The following is a 21,886-nucleotide window of genomic DNA, read 5'->3' on the forward strand; positions in this document are numbered from 1 at the left end:
TGTGACATTCTCACATGGCTGAAGTACTATCTCATTGTTGTCTTTATTTGCATTTCTCTGACCATCAATGACTTGGAACATTTTTTCATATTGGCCTTTTGGATCTCTCCCTTGAATATTCTGTTCATATCCTCTCCCCATTTTTGGATGGGGTCATTTGCTTTTTTGCTACTGAGTTCAGTGAGTTCTTTCTATATTTTGGTTATTAGCGGTGGCATATTTTTGATCTATGTCGTTTCGCGGCTGCAGGACGTGAAGGAGAGAGAATCCAAGCACAGAGGGAACACAAATCTTTATTATCTTTATTATTGGGTCAGACTGGTGGTTCAGGCCACGTGGAGCCAGCCAAAAATGGCCGTCCCCACTACCTCACCACTGGGCAAGAGAGAGAGAGAGCGGAAGTGGGAGGGCTTTATAGGGCAACAACCAGGAATGACGTATCAGGATTGGTTGAAAAAGGCACTAAGAGAATATCGCGGGAAGTGGCAAAGACTGCATCTGCATAATTCCCCAACAGAACTCATTACACTCTTTCTCTAATAATGACATAAGCAATCATGTGAACCCTTTTGGCTCACACAGATTTGCAGAGAGTCACTTATTAAAGTTTCAATGAATATTTGAGCCAGTGCTAAACATTTGTAAAGTTAAACTATAAAAACTTATTACTCAATTAATTACATAAAAATGTAATAAATGCAAAGTGTTCACTTAATTATTTTGCCAAATTTTTAAAAATCACCTTTGCTTTTGAGGCTATATGCACATTTACTACTGCATCTGTCTGATGAAAATTCTTTAGAATGCTGTCCTACTGGGTATCTCTCCCCAGGTCCTCTCTCAGTAGCATAATAGTGTAAACTAGAAACCAGCTATAAAGGCATTAGGTACCATGGAAAGAAGCAAACATTAAAAATCTGAGTTTGACTTCTTGTATTGATTGTCTAGATATGAAAGACATAGTGAAAATGCTCATAAAGCGGGTGAAACCTTTTTTCTCATTGTGTTCTATCTACAGCCAGGTATTTACACCAGTATTTGAGAAGCTGAATTCATGTCATTGACAAATGAGTGACGTTCTGACATATGTAATACTGAAGTTGAAAATAATTTCTCTTTCATGAATGTGATTTGTACAAGACTGAGAAGTAGCTTATTCATAGGTCACATAACAGAGTGACAACAATATTTTTACTAGGAAAAGAGCAGATTAGGATGAAACTCCATTTGTCATGTCACGGCTAAATTACAACCACAGACTGGCTACAAACACAATAATTCAGCAAAAGAATCCTTAGAGAATCAATTGGCTTAATGGAATTTATAATAAGGAGTATTGTTCTTATGGTTTGTAAACTGCATGCTACATATCTTTGTATATCAGTGTATACACGGAATATAGACATATGTGAATTATCTATCCCCCAGTATTTTTTTTTGCCATGTTAAATTCGTACCTGTACATCATTAGTTATTAGAGGTAAGGATGGTTACATGGTTGCCATGAGAGTTTGGACCTCATTTGTTCTATTGAAATGTATGGATTTTTGACATTCCTAACTTTCTGTCTAAATTTATTAGATGGATATATGACTGACTAAAATATTCTTGAGTTTACTTATATATTTGATCTGTATGATCTCAGGGATTAATGAGTTCCATATTTCTTATTCATGTTTCATATGATTCTAGAAAAAAAATCTATTCAAGCAATGTTCTGGCTTGCTTTAAGTCTGATAGCCAAAGAAACATAAGAAATTCTGAATGGTGAGGCCGAGCAGTAGCACAGCGGGTTAAGTGCACATGACGCGCAACACAAGGACCAGCATAAGGATCATGGTTCTAGCTCCTGGCTCCCCACCTGCAGGGGGGTCGCTTCACAAGCAGTGAAGCAGCTCTGCGGTGTCTACCTTTCTCTCCTCTTCTCTGTCTTCCCCTCCTCTCTTGATTTCTCCTGTCCTATCCAAAAACAATGACAGCAATAACAACAACAATAATAATAACAATGATAAACAACAAAGGCAAAAAAAGGGAAAAAATAGCCTCCAGGGACAGTGGATTCATGGTGCAGGCACTGAGCACCAGCATAACCCTGGAAGCAAAAAAAAAAAAAAGAAAAGAAAAGAAGGGAAGGAAGGAAGGAAGGAAGGAAGGAAGGAAGGAAGGAAGGAAGGAAGAAAGGGAATCCTGAATGGTTAGCTGTGGAAGTGAGGCTGTGTTGTCAAGAAAGGTTGAGGGGAATTTTAATTTTCAATTTTCATTCTATAGCATTTTCAGCTTGTTTCCTGAGCAGAAAAAAAAAATGAGAAGAAAAGGGAAGCTCATAAATCTGTTGTGTAGCAAGGAAAGTAAATTTTTGGTCTATTTGGATCCCATTATATTTAATAATTATTCACATAATTTACAGAAGTTTATATAATGAAACAGGGTAGAAATGATGATAATAAAACTATGCTGAGGAGCTAATACATGGAAACACAGAACAGGGGAGATATTTGATAATCATAGCCTACTTAAATGCATGCCTTGAGGTATCACTGCTTTGGGTGGACAGAGAATTCACCTGTATACCTTGGAAAGTTAAAGGGGAAACAGAAGGAAAGAAACATGCCAACATTTCAAAATGGTTCATAAAGACTTCTGGGCCTTAAATATCTCTACGTTACTTTTAAACATCTTTGGAGAAGGGGAAGAGCCATTTATAAAATACTGTGAAGCATATGCTCTTAAAGAACCCTAGGGGCCAGGCAGTGATGCACCTGGTTAAGAACACATGTTAAAATGCACAAGGACCTGGGTTCAAGGCCCTAGGCCCCATCTGCAGGAGGAAAGCTTTGCACGTGTTGAAGCAGTGCTGCAGGTGTCTCTTTGTCTCTCCCTCTCTATCACCCCTTCCCTCTCAATTTCTGGCTATCTCTATCCAATAAATAAAAATGGAAATAAAGAAAAAGAATCCTAGATGCTTTTGCAAATCAGTCCTCTTTTCAGGCTGTGCTTCTTGCTCCTACCAGTTGAACAGACTAGCATTCCAATCCTTCAAGATTTCACATGAAGTGGTTCTTAGGGAAGCTGTAAGCCACTCAGATCTCTCTTGATCTTCTGGCTATTCAATGATTGAATGAGTATTTCAAGCTGCACTCCAGAAATTTCCCTCTCCTCCAGACAGGACTGATAGGTACTCAGATAGTTCCTTTGCTTAAGCATTCTCTTAAGCATACATCTATCTGTTTCCTTCACCTATGCTCAAGTTTTACCAATAAGTTAGATCTTATTAAAACCATAGGTTATCCATTTCTTAATTGTATATTGCTTGGTTGAAAGATTTATTAACATTCCATTAAAAATTTCAATATTTATCTGGGCCTTATCCAAACAATTATTTGAGACCGAAAGTTAACTGGTAGGTCAGAGAAACAGCCAACTATGTATGCAAAAGATTTTCTATGTGCACTACCCAGGGCTTGAACCCTAGACCTCACAGGAAATGCTTTAGCACTGTGGGATGGTCTGATGCTGTGGCATTTCTTCCTCTCTGAAACTATATACATACAATTTCTGCTGGACTGATGACATAATTCCATTCTATGCAGAGAAAGTCAATCTTAAAACGAAGGCAGAATGGAGAAAATCAGAAAGGCACTCTTTGATATTGTTATTATTATTATTATTGAATAGAGACAGAGAGAAGTTAGGAGGGAAAAGGGTGAGAGATAACTGCAGCACTATTTCACCATTCATGAAGCTTCCCTGCTGCAGATGGGAAGCAGAGGCACGAACCCAGGTCCTTGCTCACCATAACAAATGTGTTCAGCCAGGTGAGCCACCGCCACCTGGTCCCCACTCTCTGAAATATTTATGTACTATGCTATAAATACATCACGTGGAATGCTGGTGAAACACATTTGTCCAATTATGTATGTTTTCTTTAAGAAAATGTATTATATCAAAAAGAAAGAAAGAAAGAAAGAAAGAAAGGAAGAAAGAAAGAAAGAAAGAAGAAAGAAAGCCTGAATCATTTTAGGAAAATAACTAAAAAAATAAAAATGGTATTTTTAGGAATACAGAGTAGATATGTCATCCCCAGTCCTTAAGGTAAGTATAGCTAAAAGCCATGGACATTACAAATAAAATAAACAGAAAAAGATGACAGACAAGAAGGCAAGTCATTTAGAGAATGGATCTGAGGATTGACATATTTGTAATTTTTTTTACTTCATATTTCCCAGACTTGGAGCTGAAGAGCCAGTCATCCAGAAATGCAAGCAAATCCAGACAAAAAGAACTTCACTATCTATCCACTCCCTCTAGCCACAGGACAAAGAAAAAAAATTATCAAGATAAAAATTTTAGACAATAAAAAGTTTACTCGTGCATTTATGTAATAAATCTTTTAATAAGTTAATTTCAAGTATTGATAATCTAAACAAAAAAAATGTTCTTTCTCTGCCACACACCACACAAAAAAATATTACAGTAGTATTTTTTTAAATATTTATTTCTTCCTTTTTGTTGCCCTTGTTGTTTTATTGTGGTAGTTATTATTGATGTCATTGTTGTTGGATAGGACAGAGATGAATGGAGAGAGAAGGGAAAGACAGAGAGGGGGAGAGAAAGATAGACACCTGCAGACCTGCTTCACCGCCTGTGAAGCAACTTCCCTGCAGGTGGGAAGCTGGGGGCTCAAACAGGGATCCTTACGCCAGTCCTTGTGCTTTGCGCCACCTGCACTTAAACCTCTGCACTACCGCCCAACTCCCCATGGTAGTATTTCTAGAGCTAAAAGAAAATAACTGGCAACAGAAGTCTATTCCAGCTAAACATCACAGAAAAAAATGATAGCTCTACATCTACCCTTGCCAGCAAAGGCCTACTGGGGAACTTAAACTAGCAATCCAGACCTCATGAAACTGTGCTAGAGTATCCCAACACTTTTGGTGAGGTGTGACAGCAAAAGTAGAGAATTCAGACAGGTGGCCCCCACCTGCAGGGGGAAAGCTTTACAAACAGTGAATCAGTGCTCCAGGTCTCTCTCTCTCTCTCTCTCTCTCTCTCTCTCTCTCTCTCTCTCTTCTCTCTCTCTCTCTCTCTGTGTGTGTGTGTGTGTGTGTGTGTGTGTGTGTGTGTGTGTGTGTGTGTGTCTCCCCCCTTCTCTATCCCCTTCCTCAATTTCTCAAGTGTGCCACTTGAAATGGAGTTAAGGAGTCCTATAAGCTAGGAACAGTCTCACCAGAATAATGAAGCTGGCATCTCTGGACACAGAGACTATAGTCTCTTCCTCTATCTCCTTCCTTCCCTCGTTCCCTCCCTCTTTCTCCCTGTAGTCCTCTCTCTCTCTCTCTGCATGAAAAAATCAACTCAGACCTGTGAACTCCCCCAAAAAAATGTAAAAGAAGACAATCAAAATAAGAAAATGTATGTAGAACTTTTTTTTTAGTTCAAAATTGCTATATAAATTTATTCCTATGTTCAAACATATTTTCATGACACATATTATGTGCTGCTACACACAGCTAAGGGTAAGAATAAATCAATCCTTGGAATTAACAAAGAATAGATGCAAAACATTGCATTGAATCTGAATGCAAATAAATGTTGACTTTTGTAAATTGAAATACTTAGTCAACATTATAAAATTCCAAAATTGGAAGCAATGTTGTAAAATGGCAGGTAAAAAAATAAAATAAAATGGTAAATGCCAAATAGTGATGTCACAGAAGCACAGATAAAGTCCTGTCAGTCCATTAGCTATACTGAAAGACTACTTCATTTTTTTCTATAAAAAAGATTCTCCTAAATGACTCTGTATCAAGTTGAGTACATCTTATGTACATGGCATACATATAGATTGAGAGTCTACATACATAGAGTGTGTGAGATTGAGAGTCTACATACATAGAGTGTGTGAGACTGAGAGTCTACATACATAGTGTGTAAGACTGAGAGTCTACATACATAGAGTGTGTGAGATTGAGAGTCTACATACATAGAGTGTGTGAGATTGAGAATCTGCATACATAGAGTGTGTGAAACTGAATGTCTACATACATAGAGTGTGTGAGATTGAGAGTCTGCATACAGAGTGTGTGAAACTGAATGTCTACATACATACAGTATGTGAGATTCAGCACAAAAGGGCAGTTAAAGGGGGGAAATAAATTCTATGTCCATTCTCATCAGCTGCAGAAAGCAATCCGAACCATTCCCATCCAGTTTTCAACTACATTTGTGTTTTGCAAGTTATTACTCAGAGCCATAGTGCACTGGCTTTTACTAACTCTGACTGGAAATAAACTAAATGCTTATCTTAACTGAGTCTATGCTGTAACTTAAAAACACTTTTAGCCCAAAATTCATTCTATGTGGAAGCAAGCTCAACAGAAGTTTTTCTGAGAGAACCTATCTTTGGCCAAGGTGCCCCAGCTTTCCTCAGCAGGTAATGAATAGAGACTGTCTGCAAGCCAAAAATACCCAACTGGTTGGGAGAGTCCAACGTTACTCATCAGTGATTGGTGACAAATTTGTGGTTTGCTTGCTAACTTGAAAATCTTGCCAAACCAACCCAAGGTTGTATTGGAGAATTCCTTTTTCACTGTCCTGGGCAACTTGTAAAATAGAAAAAGAAAGAAAAGATAGTTCTTTCTTTGCTTTTTAATACTTTACAAATACAAATGTGTGGCTTTCTCAAAAAGGATTCCATATAAGGGCAATAGACCTTCCCACTTTAATGATGACCCTTTTGGTCACTCCCAGGCTACCCCATCATCTGGGGCTCTAGTCAGGGAATCCTGGGATTCCCACATAGATATGATGGGCCTAGACCTCTAGCAGATCCCTCTCTCCACTATCACTGGTCACTTTCATGACAAATGTCACCATAAGCCCTCTCTTGGGCCACTCCAGGAACTTATGCTCCCTATAAACTAACCTGTAGCCACAAGCAGACAGACAGTAGCTGGAACATGAAGATTACTTAGAGAAAGAGCAAAGCCACAAAGGTCTGAGGACAGAGTACACACACACACACACACACACACACACACACACACACACAACACTTGAGATCCAAAGGGTGAACTGGGAAGGACACCCAAAAGCATGTCCTCACGAGAGGAGGGAAAGCAAGGGATACTGAGTAAGCCAGAGAGGAAACAGGAGGATGCTTTGCCATGCATGCAGCCCAGGTTTGAGCCCAGCCATATCACCACATTCAAGAAAGCTTCAGTGTTGTAGGTCTCTTTCATTCTCTCTCTATATTGAGGAGGAGAGAAAGGCTTCAAGGAGAGAATGAGCCCCACTGACAAAAGTTGCTCACAGATGGAGGGAGATGACGATAGAGAACTGGGTCCTGGACCTGGCAGAATGGAAATCACAAACAACAATGGGGAGAGCCATGTTAGGGGAGAGATGGGAGTCAAATCTGAAATAAGGGTCAGGATGCAAAGGGACACAGACAAAGAGGGTGGTAGCTGAAAGGGACATGGGAGAAGAATGGCTTTAGCCTTGTTTTTTTAAAGGAGTTCCCAAGGACTATGTGTACGTGACAGAATGAATGACCTATGAGAGGAATAGCCAAGAAGGTGGGACTGTCCCATTCTCTGAAGGGAGGCTGGGTCAACATACTCTGCCACTTGAGGAAGACTGGTCCTGAAATGAGTGCAGTCTACAATATTCCTAGCTATGACCATGGTATTTGAGCTCAGACTGACAGGGATGCAGAGGTTACACATGCTAAACATGAACAGATATGGGAACTAGGTCAGACTGATAGGGCTTACAATTAGTGATGTTTACATACTTTCCCCATATTTGGGAGCTACTCTCTGTCCTGACCCTGCTGTCTAGCCCTATTCTCAAAACCTATTCTGAAACCATCGTCCCAGACAATACTTTTAGCCCACCCACATGTTAGCTATCAGACTTGGGAAAAAATTAATAAAGTCATGGGCCCCTTGGAATATACCTAAAATAGACCTCCTAGCTTCTTCCCACATGAACACCCTTAGTTCCATCTGTTCTATTCTTACCTTTACGTTCACAATTATTAAACAATTTGTCCTGCTTTATATATTACTGCTTTTCAGACACACCAAGTTGCAGAAGCTACCTTGACACCAATATGACTTCCTTGGACAGACCACTTCACCAATGTGTCCCGGAATCTCATCTCTCCAGAGCCCTATCCCATCATGGAAAGACAGAAATAGGCTGGGGGTATGGATCAACCTACCAATGTCTATGTCCAATGGAGAAGCAATTAAAGAAACAAGACTTTCCACCTTCTGTACCCCATAATGATCCTGGGTCCATATTCTTAGAGGGATAAAGAATAGGGAAGCTTCCAATGGAGGGGATGGGACACAGAACTCTAAGGGTGGGAACTATATGGAATTATGCCCCTCTTGTGTACCATAATCTTGTCAATCATTATTAAGTCACTAATGAAGGAAAGGACTCCACTAAGTACTTTATGGGGAGAAATTAAAGAGTTTTGTTTTTGAGAACAAATTTATGATGCCAGGTAGTGTAACACTGGGGAATTAATGTACACTTAGGGACTAAGGAAATCTAAGATTTAGAACAACTAATTTTTTTAATATTTATTTCTTTTTTGTTGCCCTTGTTGTTTTTATTGTTGTTATAGTTATTATTGTTGTTGATGTCATCACTGTTGGATAGGACAGAGAGAAATGGAGAGAGGAGGGGAAGACAACCAAGGGGAGAGAAAGATAGACACCTGCAGACCTGCTTCACTGCCTGTGAAGCGACTCCCCTGCAGGTGGGGAGCCGGGGGCTTGAACCGGGATCCTTACTCCAGTCCTTGCACTGCACTACCGCCCGACTCCCCAAACAACTACATTTTTTAAGTATTTATTTATTCCCTTTTGTTGCCCTAGTTGTTTTCTTGTTGTAGTTATTATTGTTGTCGTCATTGTTGGATAGGACCGAGAGAAATAGAGAGAGGAGGGGAAGACAGAGAGGGGGAGAGAAAGACAGACACCTGCAGACCTGCTTCACCGCCTGTGAAGCGACTCCCCTGCAGGTGGGGAACTGGGTTCTCGAACCGGGATCCTTATGCCGGTCCTTGCACTTTGTGCCACGTGCGCTTAACCCGCTGTGCTACTGCCCAATGCCCACAACTAAATTTTTAAGTCTTGGGAATGTGCTGATAAAATGAGTCAATGCCAACTGAGCACATGGTCAATGATTTGGCATGCTTAGAGAGTGGATGATTAAAAGAACAGTGAGTTCATGGATATGGATGAATAAGCTGCTGCAGACAACCCTCCCTTCTAATGCTCAACTAGAGAAGACCTGCAGATCACTGACTCATGGCTCTGTGGACCTGAAGACTTATCATCAGAGGGATGGAGAGTTGGAGGGGTCAGGGAGGGGGGCACAGTGCTCTGACCACAGCTGCAGCCACTGCTGTCCACTTCCAGTTAGGAGAAGGCTTTAAGAGGAGCATTCCCACAACACTAGGGTCATGAACAGTTGTGACTCTTTGATATAAAGTTAACAGTTAAACAAGTCAAATACCCCAAACCCAGCGACCTTTATCATACTGTTAACACCAGGGAAAGTATATTGAATAAACTAGAGGCAAAATAAAGTGAAAAATCATCTTTTGTCAAATAACCATACCTTTTTCATTTTTTTCTTCTTCCCATACTTACTTTCCTTCCTCTATCCCTCCCTTCCTTCCTTCTTCCTGAAAGGATAACACTTGCCTACTACTCAGCCAGGTCCAAAATGTCCTATCTCCGTCTCCCTCCCTCCCTCCCTCCCCCTCCCCCCCTCTCTCTCTCACACACACACACACACACCACATACACACACACAGAATTTCAAGGTATTAGAAGGGTTCTTACAGTCAAACTTCAACATTTTCTTTTTCTTTTACTCCAAATTTCTCATTGGAAATTTGAAAAAAAAAAAAAAAAACTTCCAACATTTACCACATATTCTAGAATCTTCTCTTTTGGTTTCCTTCCCTATGCTCTTAATTGTTTTCTTTTCATGTTCTAGGAATATATACTTCTCTTTTTTCTAATTTGACCGTTAAATAATCAGGTTACTGGGCTGCTTCTTTGACAATTATCCCACAACCTGTCTGCAGACCACTGACCTCTGTGATGAGATCCCTGAGTCTAGCTCTCAGCAGCATGGACAGCTGAGTCCCCTCTGCCTTTTCCCTTGGAACTGGAGGAGCCTGCAGCTGTGACTCACAGGCTAAAGAAAGGGGGTGGGGACTCAGGCCTGTGCACTCCTGGGGTCTGGGTCTGTCTAGAGAGGGAGTCTCAGTAAGGTGGATCTCAGGCTCTGAGTCAGCCCTCACCTCTACCTACAAGGACAATGATTGGGGGTTTTGTTATTTGCCTCCCCCTCACAAACACACTTATAAGCAGGAGAATTCCAAACCTGAAGCCATAGCACCACCTACCAGGAAGACCAAAAAAAAAAAAAAAATTATAAAGAAATCCTGGTAGGAAGGTGACAGGCAAGAGACATCACTTTTATTTTCAACAGTGGCAGTAAAGTACTTTATATTTAATTTGTATTTGTTCTTACTGGCCATTAAGTGAGAAAGTATTTAACTTATAGATGGGTGCAGCCCTTATGGACAACAGTATAGAGAGTCCTTAAATAAATAAAAGTGAGAATACTTTATGAACCAGCAGTACTACTACTAGGTATATATCTAAAGGACACAAAAACACTCATTCCAAAGAATATCTACACCACCTCTATGTCCACTGCTGCACTGTTTACAATAATCAAAACATGGAAGCAACCTAAATGCCCAGTAACAGATGCCTGGCTGATGAAGTTATGGGATTACTGCCCCAAAGTACTTAAAAGACTCTGGGGTGAGGGGGAAGGGCTCCAGTCCTAGAACATGATAGCAGAGGAGGACCTAGTGAAGGGGTATTGTTAAGCAGAAATGTTATACATGTACAAACTATATATTTCACTATCGACTGTAAACCATTAATCCCCCAATAAAGAATTTTTAAAAAAAAAGAATTTATGGGATATATATTCAATGGAACACTACTCTGCAATCAAAGAAAGATAGGACTGTATCCTTTGAGGAAAAAATAAATAGAAATGGAGGTGGTTAAGTTATGTGACATAAGAGGTGAAGAACAACTATGAGATGATATGAAATACAGAGAATTAAACCAAATGAATTTGCAAGACTAACGGCAAACACACTGTCCAATTTTGTGAGCACTGTGATGGAGGCACAGGCCTCTGGTGGAGCATGCTGTGACTTGCACACTCCGTGTATGGATGATACTCCCATACTCCTGGAATCATAATTTCCTAAAATACTGTTAAATCATTAATTTGGAATACTTTCTAATTTCCAAAAATTAACACACAAATAAAATTCAATTTGTATTACCAATTAAATTTTCAACAGGTGAGGTTGCTTTGGAATTAAATAACTACTGAATTTTATATAAAGTAATAAATGCCTTAAGAAACAAGAACAGAAAAGAGAAACACAAAATAAAACTTGGACTAGGTTTGGTGTATTGCACCAAAGTAAAGGACCCTGGGAAAGAAGAGGGGAGGATGGAGGCAGGTGGGCAGTGTGTGTGTGTGTGTGTGGGGGGGGGGGGGTGTTCCTGATATATGCTGGAGGAAAAGGACTTATTTGGGAGTGAGAGTGTTTTGTAGTCACCTATCACAGAGAGTTAAGAGACTGTACTCATGTATTAACAAGTGTACTGTATGCCATTATCTCAACAAAATGACAAAGGAGAAAAAAGTTAAGAGTCTGATTAGAAAGGGCATTAAAATGGCACTTAAGATCTGTCAGAGCTACAACAAAATTGGAGCACCTATTACTGCAGAGGATGAGATGAAAATGGGAAATGTTACAGTATTGACCTACCCATAGACATACTCATTACTATAAACTAATTCTTCAGGTCAAGCCCCTGGTCCCCACCTGCAGGGAGAAGACTCACAAGTGGTGAAGCAGGGCTGTAGGTATCTCTCTCCTCCACTTACTCCTCCCTTCCTCTCAATTTCTATTTCTGTCTCTATCAAAAATAAATAAACAAATGACTTCTAGGTGCAGTGGATTCATTGTGCAGGCACCAATCCCCAAGGATTACCCTGGCAACAATACAGAAAAAAAATGCTTTTCACATACTGTGCCAGAAATAGCTCCCAAAGGAAAAGCAGGCTTCCTGGGAGGACTCATTTACCCAGAGAACTACACAAAGCCCTGGCAGAGAAGACAAAAGGAAAGGGAGATGGAGAGAAGGCAAAGGTGGAAATAGCCAAAAGTCTCTGGTTCTTCCCCCTGAGATGTTTCTTAGTCATTTAATCTGAGCACTAAAAATTTCCTGACTTAAAAAAAGAAAATGTGCTGGCAAGATAGCTCAACTAGATGGTGTGTTCCAACAGCTTAATCATGAGTGAGATCTAGGTTCTAGCACAGCCCCTACCACACGGGAGAAAGCTTCAGTTCTGTGGTATTTTTTCCCTCTCTCTCTCTCTGTCTCTCCCTATCTGAAAAATCAGTCCAGAGTGGTAAACACCTAACAAGACAAACAGCCCTCTCCAGGAGTGTTGAGTACTGATTTCCAACAAACTGAAACCCTTTCAGCCAGCACTGAAAGCCCCCATGCATGAAGTTACATTCCAGGTGCCTGGAATTTATTTGCCCATACAAATTGTAATTTGAAGGTTAGGGGTATAGTACCATTGTTATACAACAGGCTTTCATGCCTGAAGCTCTGAGGTCCCACATTCAGTCCCCAGCACCACCATAAGCCAGAACTGAGCAATGCTCTAGAGAAAACAAAAATAAAACCTAAGAATATCAATCTCCTAAAGCAGTTTACAAAACTTAAAGCTGTTAACCTGACAATAAAAACTGCAGAAACTGCTGAAGCACATGATTTAGGCAGCATATGGGGTTCACTTAGGAACCTTAGCTCTTTTTCCAGCAATGGTCATGTGTAAAATGGCTTCCCAGGAAGTGAGAATACACAGGCAACAAAAGTTCAGCTTCCTGGTCAACTCTAATGTAGGTTACCTACTCCTGTCCCTCTCCCCTCTGTCTGGCTGAAGAATAATAACACAATTAGTACATAACACCGGCCAAGTTCAGTTCAGGATACTTTGGCACGCACTATATAATTTAATCCTTACACAGCCTTGTGATATAGAAATTATTATGCTCAGCTTACTTAAACAAGACAATATGTTCCAAAATACTTGTCCTCTGCCACATCACCAGTGGTGACTAAGGGAGATATATCTGATTCTAAAGATAGGCTCTTACCTCCACACCCCACCCATGTTCTGTTGATATCTGCCCCCCCCCCCATAGCATTGGATTACCCACTTCTGGCCCAGGGTTCTTAGATCATGTACCCAACTCCCAAGTCTAGAAACACCAGGCTCATGGACCTCTCCCACCATTGCACGTGTCCTTCATAACCACCTACCCAGAAGAGAGTCTGTGGCCATCTGAGTAACACATCTGCTCCTGAGACTGCACGCTAGGGTAAATGGACTGCCACTCAAATGTGTGGAATCATTCTAGATCCGCTGGAGAGTTCCTGTCCAGTGTTTGGTTACATTTTCAGAGGCTGTATGGGTAAGGATTGGGTTTCAGTTCCTGAAGAAATTTAACCAGGGTCTAGCTGGCTGCAAGACCACAGTTGGAAACATTCTTGACTCAAGGCTGTTCGTGACCTTGCAGGCTAGCCCCACATGAATACAGCCCACAAGGTTCTTGTTTAATAAGCGACCTTCTGAAAAGAGCTGCAGATATCAGCTCTCCCTGCAAAGTCTCTCTGGGGAAGCTGAAGAGACAGATTTGCTTTTCAGCTTTCCAAATTCCTTGTTTGGGATTTCAGAAAACAACCTACAACCGCAGCACTCCCTGTACCTATCATCACTTTGCCTTTGAGAAAGTTGAATCACTTGGAGATTTGTACAATATTCATTTTCACTGATCTCATTTTTCCCCTTTCTTCATTTTTTCCACTTGCGGGGCCATCTTCCCACATTTTCCCAAAGGTTATGCTCCATGAGAGGTGATAATAAGTAAGTTAAGTGCTGAAAACTTCCAAGATGTTTCATGTGGTTTACTTTGAGGCTGTCGCTTTTCTGCTTCTTCTGAACACTGAAGACAAAAGTATCAGAGCAGGACAGGATGACATCAAGATAGTATGGTGGGTATACAGCTTAACCAGAATGAGCTCATTTCCCATTCTGGAAAACATAGAATTTTTAAGAACTGAATTTCTCAGATGATATCATCAAGGACTCAGTGAAAGAAGGATAATTTCCCTTCAAAAAGCACAGAGGCAGATTGAAAAGGAAAAAAAAAAACAGCAAGCCAGAGGTCAGGTAGTTACACCTGAACTCAGCAGGTTTCAACGAGGCAGAATTAGGTCACTGCATTAAGTCAATAAAAAGCTGTTTCATTTGTTCACTCGTTCATTCATTCATTCATGCATGCTACTTTTTGAACATCTATGTTCTGATACAGTTTTTCAGACATGAAGATATAAAGACAATTTAGATACAGTTCTCACCATAAAAGAACCTTTCCCCCTATTCAATAGCTGAGACTTCTGGCTTTTTTTTTTTTTTTGTCAAGAGGTTTATTTAACATCAAATACTTTGATGACTGCAGTGATAGTAAATCCACTCTTAAACTCCACTGGTCTAGAAAATGCATGTGCTCCTACTGATGACCACAGAATGTGAGGTTGGATCTACAGGGATGCAGAGGTCACATAGTCTCCTAAGCTGAATATGGGCACCAGATCAGATCTAATCAATGGGGTTTACAGTCAACAATATTTATACCCCTTTCCCATATTAGGGAGCTACTCTCTTCCCAGATCCAGCTTTCTGTTCTTTTTTCCAACCATGACATCATCTCCCCAGACAATAACTAGGATCCCCTGCATATCAGATTTCAGGCTCCAGGGAAAATAAAACACTAGTATAGCCACACACCCTTTGGAATATAACTAAGATAAGCCTACTAGCTATCTACAGAATAGAGGCCCCCCACCCCCAACTCTTCATCTGCACTACTCCAGCCTTTAGGTTCATGATTAATCAACAACTTGCTTGGCTTTATATGTTAACTCTCTTTCTAGCCACCAGGTTCCAGATGCTAGCATGATGCTGACCAGACTTCCCTGGACAGACAACCCCACCAATGCGTCCTGGAGCTCTGATTCCCCAGAACCCCATCCCCACTAGGGAAAGACGGAGGCAAGCTGGGAGTATGAATCAACCTGTCAACGCCCAAGTTCAGCAGGGAAGCAATTACAGAAGCCAGACCTTCCACCTTCTGCATCCCACGATGACCTTGGGTCCGTACTCCCAGAGGGTTAAAGAATGGGAAGGCTATCAGGGAAGGTGATGGGATAAGGTGGTGGGAATTACGTGGAGTTGTACCCCTCTCATCCTATGGTTTTGTCAGTGTTTCCTTTTCATAAATAAATAATGAAAAAAAGAAAAGAAAATGCATGTGCTTGTTGGACTTCGAAGTTTCTCACAGTAAGTCCAGACATTTCTAGGGTTGATAGTAGCACTAGATTCATGAGACAACAAGAGACAAGACTTTTCTTTCTAACTGAAAAACTGTGTGCTATATTCACACAAATACCCACTAATTCACCATCTGATACCATAAGCTCCATATTGGTAATAACAATAACAGCTCTGACATTACAAGTCACAAGTATCATCATCCTATGTGCTCTTAACAGAGGCCCTGTGAGATAAGGATTATTAACAGTAACTGAGGCCTGCCAAAATAGCTCATCTGAATAGTGCACTTGCTTTGCCATGCATATGACCCAGGTTCCTTCCACAGCATGGAAGGAAATTTTTCAGTGTTGGCTGCTACTGCTTCTGTCTCCTCTCTCACCCTAAGAAAGTCATCCCAGGGCAGTGAAGCTCCAGTGACAACAGCACAGAGACTGGGACTATGAAACACACTGATGAGGTGACTTGTATGTTGAAATGGATCAGATCAACCATGATCCTTCCAACTCCAAGTCCAATGTGTTTTAGACTCTGTCGAGCTGCCCAACTAATCAAGGTCATATGTAGTTTCCTAAACTAAACTAAACCTGGCAGGGAGATAAGGAATCAGACATGTGGAAATTTAGTACATGCAAATAGAAGGGGGGGAAGATGAAGGAAAGGAAGAAGAATGGGGAAGGAGGGGCAGAGAAGAAAGAAAGGGAGGGGTTAAGAGAAAAATAAAAAGACATTTAGCTTAGACTTGTTAAACTTTTGCCCTCACCCTTGCAAGCCCGCTTGTGAGGTAGTACACTTTTTACAACTACTTTTGTAGATAAGGAAACTGAAGTTCAGAAAGAGTGAAACACTTGCCCAAAATCACACAGCCTTGTAAGAAATGGAGCCAGAATCAAATCCCAAGTCCACCTCATTGCATTTCCACATGTCTGATTCCTTATCTCCCTGCCAGGTGTGGTCAGACCTTGAGGTTTAGGAAACATCTAAATGTCATTGTTCTTATCCCAAAAGGAAACTCAGTAGAAGATACCATTTGATGAGCATATTTTACCTATTTCTTGTTCATATCTCACCCACAAAAGTGCTGCAAGGTACGTATCATTAGCCACATTTTGCAGAAAATAAGACTGACTCTCAATCAAAAAGAGGAACAGAAGGAAGAATTCAGACTTGAGACTCAAGATTATCTCAGACCACAACTCAAGCCTACTCCACAACAATTACTGCCATCTCCTCAGTTACCAGGCAGTCATAAAGTAGAAACTAGCACATTTAATATACATGTTATTAGTAGTGATTAGTATTCAGTTGGGCTGTTAAACACAGAGGTCCCAAGTTGATAACTTCCCTCAGATTTAATCGAGTGGGAGTTGGGAGTGTAGGTCCTTGCACTATGTCCTTTTAATTAAGCTGCCTGTACCTCAGCTTCTCCTTCCAGTAAAATGGAAACAGTGGGACCTAACTGGCTTTCAAAAGGTTCCAAGGTGATCACACTGGCACCTCCCAAGTTCTCAGGAAAGTTATGTTCCTCCTTTGTGGCCAGCACTCTAGCCACAGAGCTGTGCCTTGGCTCTTCTGTTTACAGTGGTCTCAACCTCTTCATGGCCACAAAAGGAAAGTGGCCCTTGGAACCGCCATGTCCATTCTTACTGACTTATGGACACACTGATTTACGATCTAGTCTTCTATGTCTACCCTCATTTGCAAGCCACAGGGAGGCAAGGCCATGGTAATCTTAGTAGATTTGTAAGGAAATGGTGTTTTATTTCATGTCATCATCCTTTCAGCAAATGTCCCAACCACTCCTTTCACAATGAGCAACTCTAATGACCCAAGGCACCGGAACTTCAGTGCTACTTACACCATCTTCATAATCAATTCATGCTGTCAGGATGCTTCCAGGAATTGTATAAGTCAGCATCTAAGGTTCTAAAAGCAAATAAAGAGACCGAGTTCTCAAGGGTTGGATTTTCCCATGGGAGTGTGTAATTCAGCGGATGTTTAACCAATGCCAGATTTATCAGGATACTTGTAACTCTGCATCTGATAAGACGTGTCTGGAGAATAAAAATCTTCTTTCTCCTCTGGATCTAAACAACCGAAACCCAACCACTCCCAGACGCCAAGGAATTAGCATACGCCTCAGCTACTTGCAAGAAGGTCACCCAGATAAGTTGGTGCCTGGTTTACAAACAGATTTGAAAAATGAAATTCCTCCAGTCGTCCGGTTCCTCCACACTTTTTTTTCCAAGCAGTTTCTTCTCAGGCATCTGTCGTCCTGTGATGGGCTTACTTAGATTGGGCAGTTATTGCTGAGATAATGAAGTCATTTATGCTCACACAGACCATCTTTAAGCTGACGCATTGCATACCAGCACGACGACTCAATGAAGCAAGCTGGATGGTCTGCTGACACTCCACGTGGGAACAAACTGCAACTGTGACATAGATTTCTGGTCACCCTTCCGCCTGGAAAAGCCACAGAACACATGTTCTCATGCTGGGGTTGGGGGGTACTATGTTCTTTTCCGTGTGCCTGCGCCACTGGGTGCTGGATTTGTATGTATTTAGCCTGTAGGAGCATCTCTGCCACAGCCCGTGAGCTCCCTCCTGAGCAGAAAGGGAGCCACAACTGCACTAATCACAATGCCAAGAGGTCCCCATAATTGTCACTGGTGCCTTGGCGGTAGCTGTGGGGTGGCAACGCCCAATTTAAAAAGACACAAAATTATACATCAAAAAGATATTCACTACTGTCAAACAGCATTACCTCAAGACAATATGCAATGTTGTATTGGTAACCTACAAAAGACAGTATTTTCTTTTTTTTTTAATATTTATTTATGAAAAGGAAACACTGACAAAAACCATAGGATAAAAGTGGTACAAATGCACACAGTTCCTACCACCAGAATTCTGTATTCCATCCTCTTCCCGGATAGCTTTCCTATTCTTTATCCCTCTGGGAGTATGGAGCCAGGGTCATTATGGGATGCAGAAGGTGGAAGGTCTGGCTTCTGTAATTGCTTCCCTGCTGAACATGGGCGTTGACAGGTCCATACATACTCCCAGCCAAGACAGTATTTTCTATATCTGTTTTACTCTCTTGCTGAACTACAAATCACTTGGCTAACAGAAAAAAAATAAAAATTAAGATGTTAGAAACAAATTTATTTTTTTTAATTGCTCTGAATTTTATTTTTATTCATGGGACTAGACCACAAGTTGATAAATTTAGTTTTCTTTCCCTATATTTTCTATTGATATAAGGAAAAATTAGTAGGACTACTTTTGATTTAAAAAAAAAATAGTTCAGGTCCCAGAACATGATGGCAGAACAGTATCTAGTGGGGGTTAGATTGTTATGTGGAAAATTGAGAAATGTTGTGCATGTACAAACTACTATATTTTACTGTCAACTATAAACCATTAATCTCATCCAATAAATAAAAAATAGCCAATGCTTTTTTAATTTTTAATTAATTATTACTAGAGCACTGCTCAGCTCTGGCTCATGGTGGTGGTGCAATGGACGGAACTTTGGAGTCGTGGGCATGAGAATTATTTTGCTTAATCATTATGCTATCTCTCTTGCCCTAAAAAATATATATATGATTTCATTAAATTAGAAAATTGAATAGTTAAAATCTTTTAACATATGAAGCTTAAAATAACACTAATGCAATAGATACTTTCTCAGGTAAAAAGTGGTAGAAATCAAATTTGCCTTAAACATGGAGCTAACTGACCAATAAATTTCATGTACTATATTGACCTATGCATGTACTTATGAACCTGATTATAAGCACTGTCAATTTGCTTATATATTTAGGTTTGACAAAATGATTCTGTTCTTTCAAAAGTAACAATAAAATCAGAAATTTAAATAAATAGAGCACTAACTCTTATGGGCAGGGAACACACTCTGGTTTCTGTGGACAGGACTAGTAAAATGAAAATCTGCGGATGACTGTGGAGGTGAGGCTGAGTCCAAGGCACTGGTGTTTCTTTCATCCATCACTTTCTGAGACTGGATTCTGTGAGCAGCAGGCAGAACCCTGGTTCTGAAAGAACAACTTGTCAGAAGTGCAAGCAGGCCCTTCCTCTGACATCGACACTAATGTCCCCTACCTCAATTCAGAAAGATGCTCTCAGATACTTCCAGGGGGTTGGGGGAGAGCTGTGCCCTAGTTGCTGCTCTGCTGGTGGCTCACTGCCAATCTTTTGTCTCCATCCAAGTCCCACAGAACATAGCTCATGGCTTGGAGTTGACACCTCTCAGGTTGGGTTTGACAACATCCCCACTTCCTGTAAGCAATGTTGACTCATTCCCCATGAATGTCACATGACAATAATCAATGGCCCCAGGTTGACTGAGCTATGAAAAATGCATCTTGGCACAAAGACAAAGCCCTCTCTCCCAACCCCCCGTCCCAAATCCATTCGGCCTTTCTGCCTTTTATTTACTCCTCTCTTCCCTCTCATTCTCTCTTCTCCGCGACTCTATGCAGAGGTTCTGTCTGTTTTTGATATCAGGGTGATGTTGGCATTGTAGAAGCTGGAAGGGAGTATTCCTGTGTCTTCAATCGTTTGGAAGAGCTTTAAAATTAGAGGTATTAACTCTTCCTTGAAGGTTTCGTAGAATTCACATGTAAAACCAACTGGTCCACGTCTCTTAGTGTTGGGATGGTTCTTGGTAACTGTTACAATTTCTTTGACTGTGATTGGCCTGTTCATATTTTCTAGTTCCTCTTTGTTTAATTTTGGAAGTTTGTATGTATCTAGGAACCTGTTCATTTCTTCCAGAATTTCTAGCTTGGTGGCATATAGTTGTTCATAACAACCTTGCGTGATACTTTGGATTTCTATGGTGTCTCAGGTAATATCTCCTCTTTCATTTACAATCCTATTTATTTGAGTCTTCTCTCTCTCTTTCTTTTTTTTCTAGTGAAGGGTTTGTCGATTTTGTTTACTCTTTTAATGAACTAACATTTAGCTTCATTGATGTTTTGTATGGTTCTCTTATTTTCAATGAAGTTTTTTTTTTTTTTGGTAATGTCACTTTTATTTTGTGTTTGACCTGATGTGAGAGAACACGATTTACCCTGCAGCAGCAAAGAGCCCTTTAGTACTGAGTCTCAGACACAGGCGCAGGAGAGCTGAAAGCAGGCTTTCTCATGCAGGGGTTGGCAGCTACCCAGCTTTCAGCAGAAAGGAGCAGTCAGAAAGCTTAGCAGGACAGAGAGCTAGCCTAATGATTAGGCAGAAGACTTGCATGCCTGAGGCACTAGAGGTCCCTTCAATCCCTCAAACACCAAAATCCAAAACTCAGCAGTGCTCTGGTTTAAAAAAATCCAAGAGAGGCAGGCTGGGAGTATGGATCAACCTGTCAACGCCCATGTTCAGCAGGAAAGCAATTACAGAAGCCAGACCCTCCACCTTCTGCATCCCACAATGACCTTGGGTCCATACTCCCAGAGGGTTAAAGAATAGGAAAGCTATCAGTGAAGGGGATAGGATACAGAGTTCTGGTGTTGGGAATTGTGTGGAATTGTACCCCTCTTATCCTATGATTTTGTCAGTGTTTTCCTTTTTGTAAATTAAAGAAAGAAAAAGAAAAAAATCAAAAACAAACAAAAACATGCCTCTAGGCTATCAGCTCTTCTCTCTTCTCCACACCTCAAGACAGAGTCCAACATACTTCCTCACCCTCTCCCTCATTCCCTACCTACCTTCTCACTACCCCATCCCAAACTGACTCTCCAGGAGGCACTCCTTCCCCCAGGAGATGTGAGTATTCTACAGGTGGAAATCTCTCAGCTTGGAAAGAAGCATCAGTAGAGAGAAGGACAGTTCCTATCCCTGTGTTACAATCATTCATCCCTTAAAAAGTCCAGTGAATGAAAATAGAATACAATGAATGTTTTGTTGACTGCAAGCTCTGCCTTGAGCATTAAGAAGAGTGAAGGAAAAGGAGGAGGAGGCTAACATCTGGGGAGCACTGACAAATGCCAGGCACCCTGTGGGGCCTCTGGAAGACATCACACATCATTTTAGTCGATCTATACAATTCCAGAAGTTAAGGCTTCCTAGACTCTTTTTTGTTTGTTTGTTTGTTTGTTTGTTTGTTTGTTCCTTTCTACATATGAGCAAATGGAGGATTTGGGAAGATAGCTGAGGAGACATAGGGGAGCTTATAATCAATTTTAAATGCAAGAAAATAACCTTATAAATCATTAATAAATATAAAACAATGCAAAAAATCACAAGATCACAGACAAACCTACCGCCTGCGCAGACTACAATGTGACTAGAAAATGAGTACCTTGATCTTCTGAATGAG

This window comes from Erinaceus europaeus, chromosome 19 (genome assembly GCF_950295315.1).
Source record: "Erinaceus europaeus chromosome 19, mEriEur2.1, whole genome shotgun sequence".
Lineage (NCBI taxonomy): Eukaryota > Metazoa > Chordata > Mammalia > Eulipotyphla > Erinaceidae > Erinaceus > Erinaceus europaeus.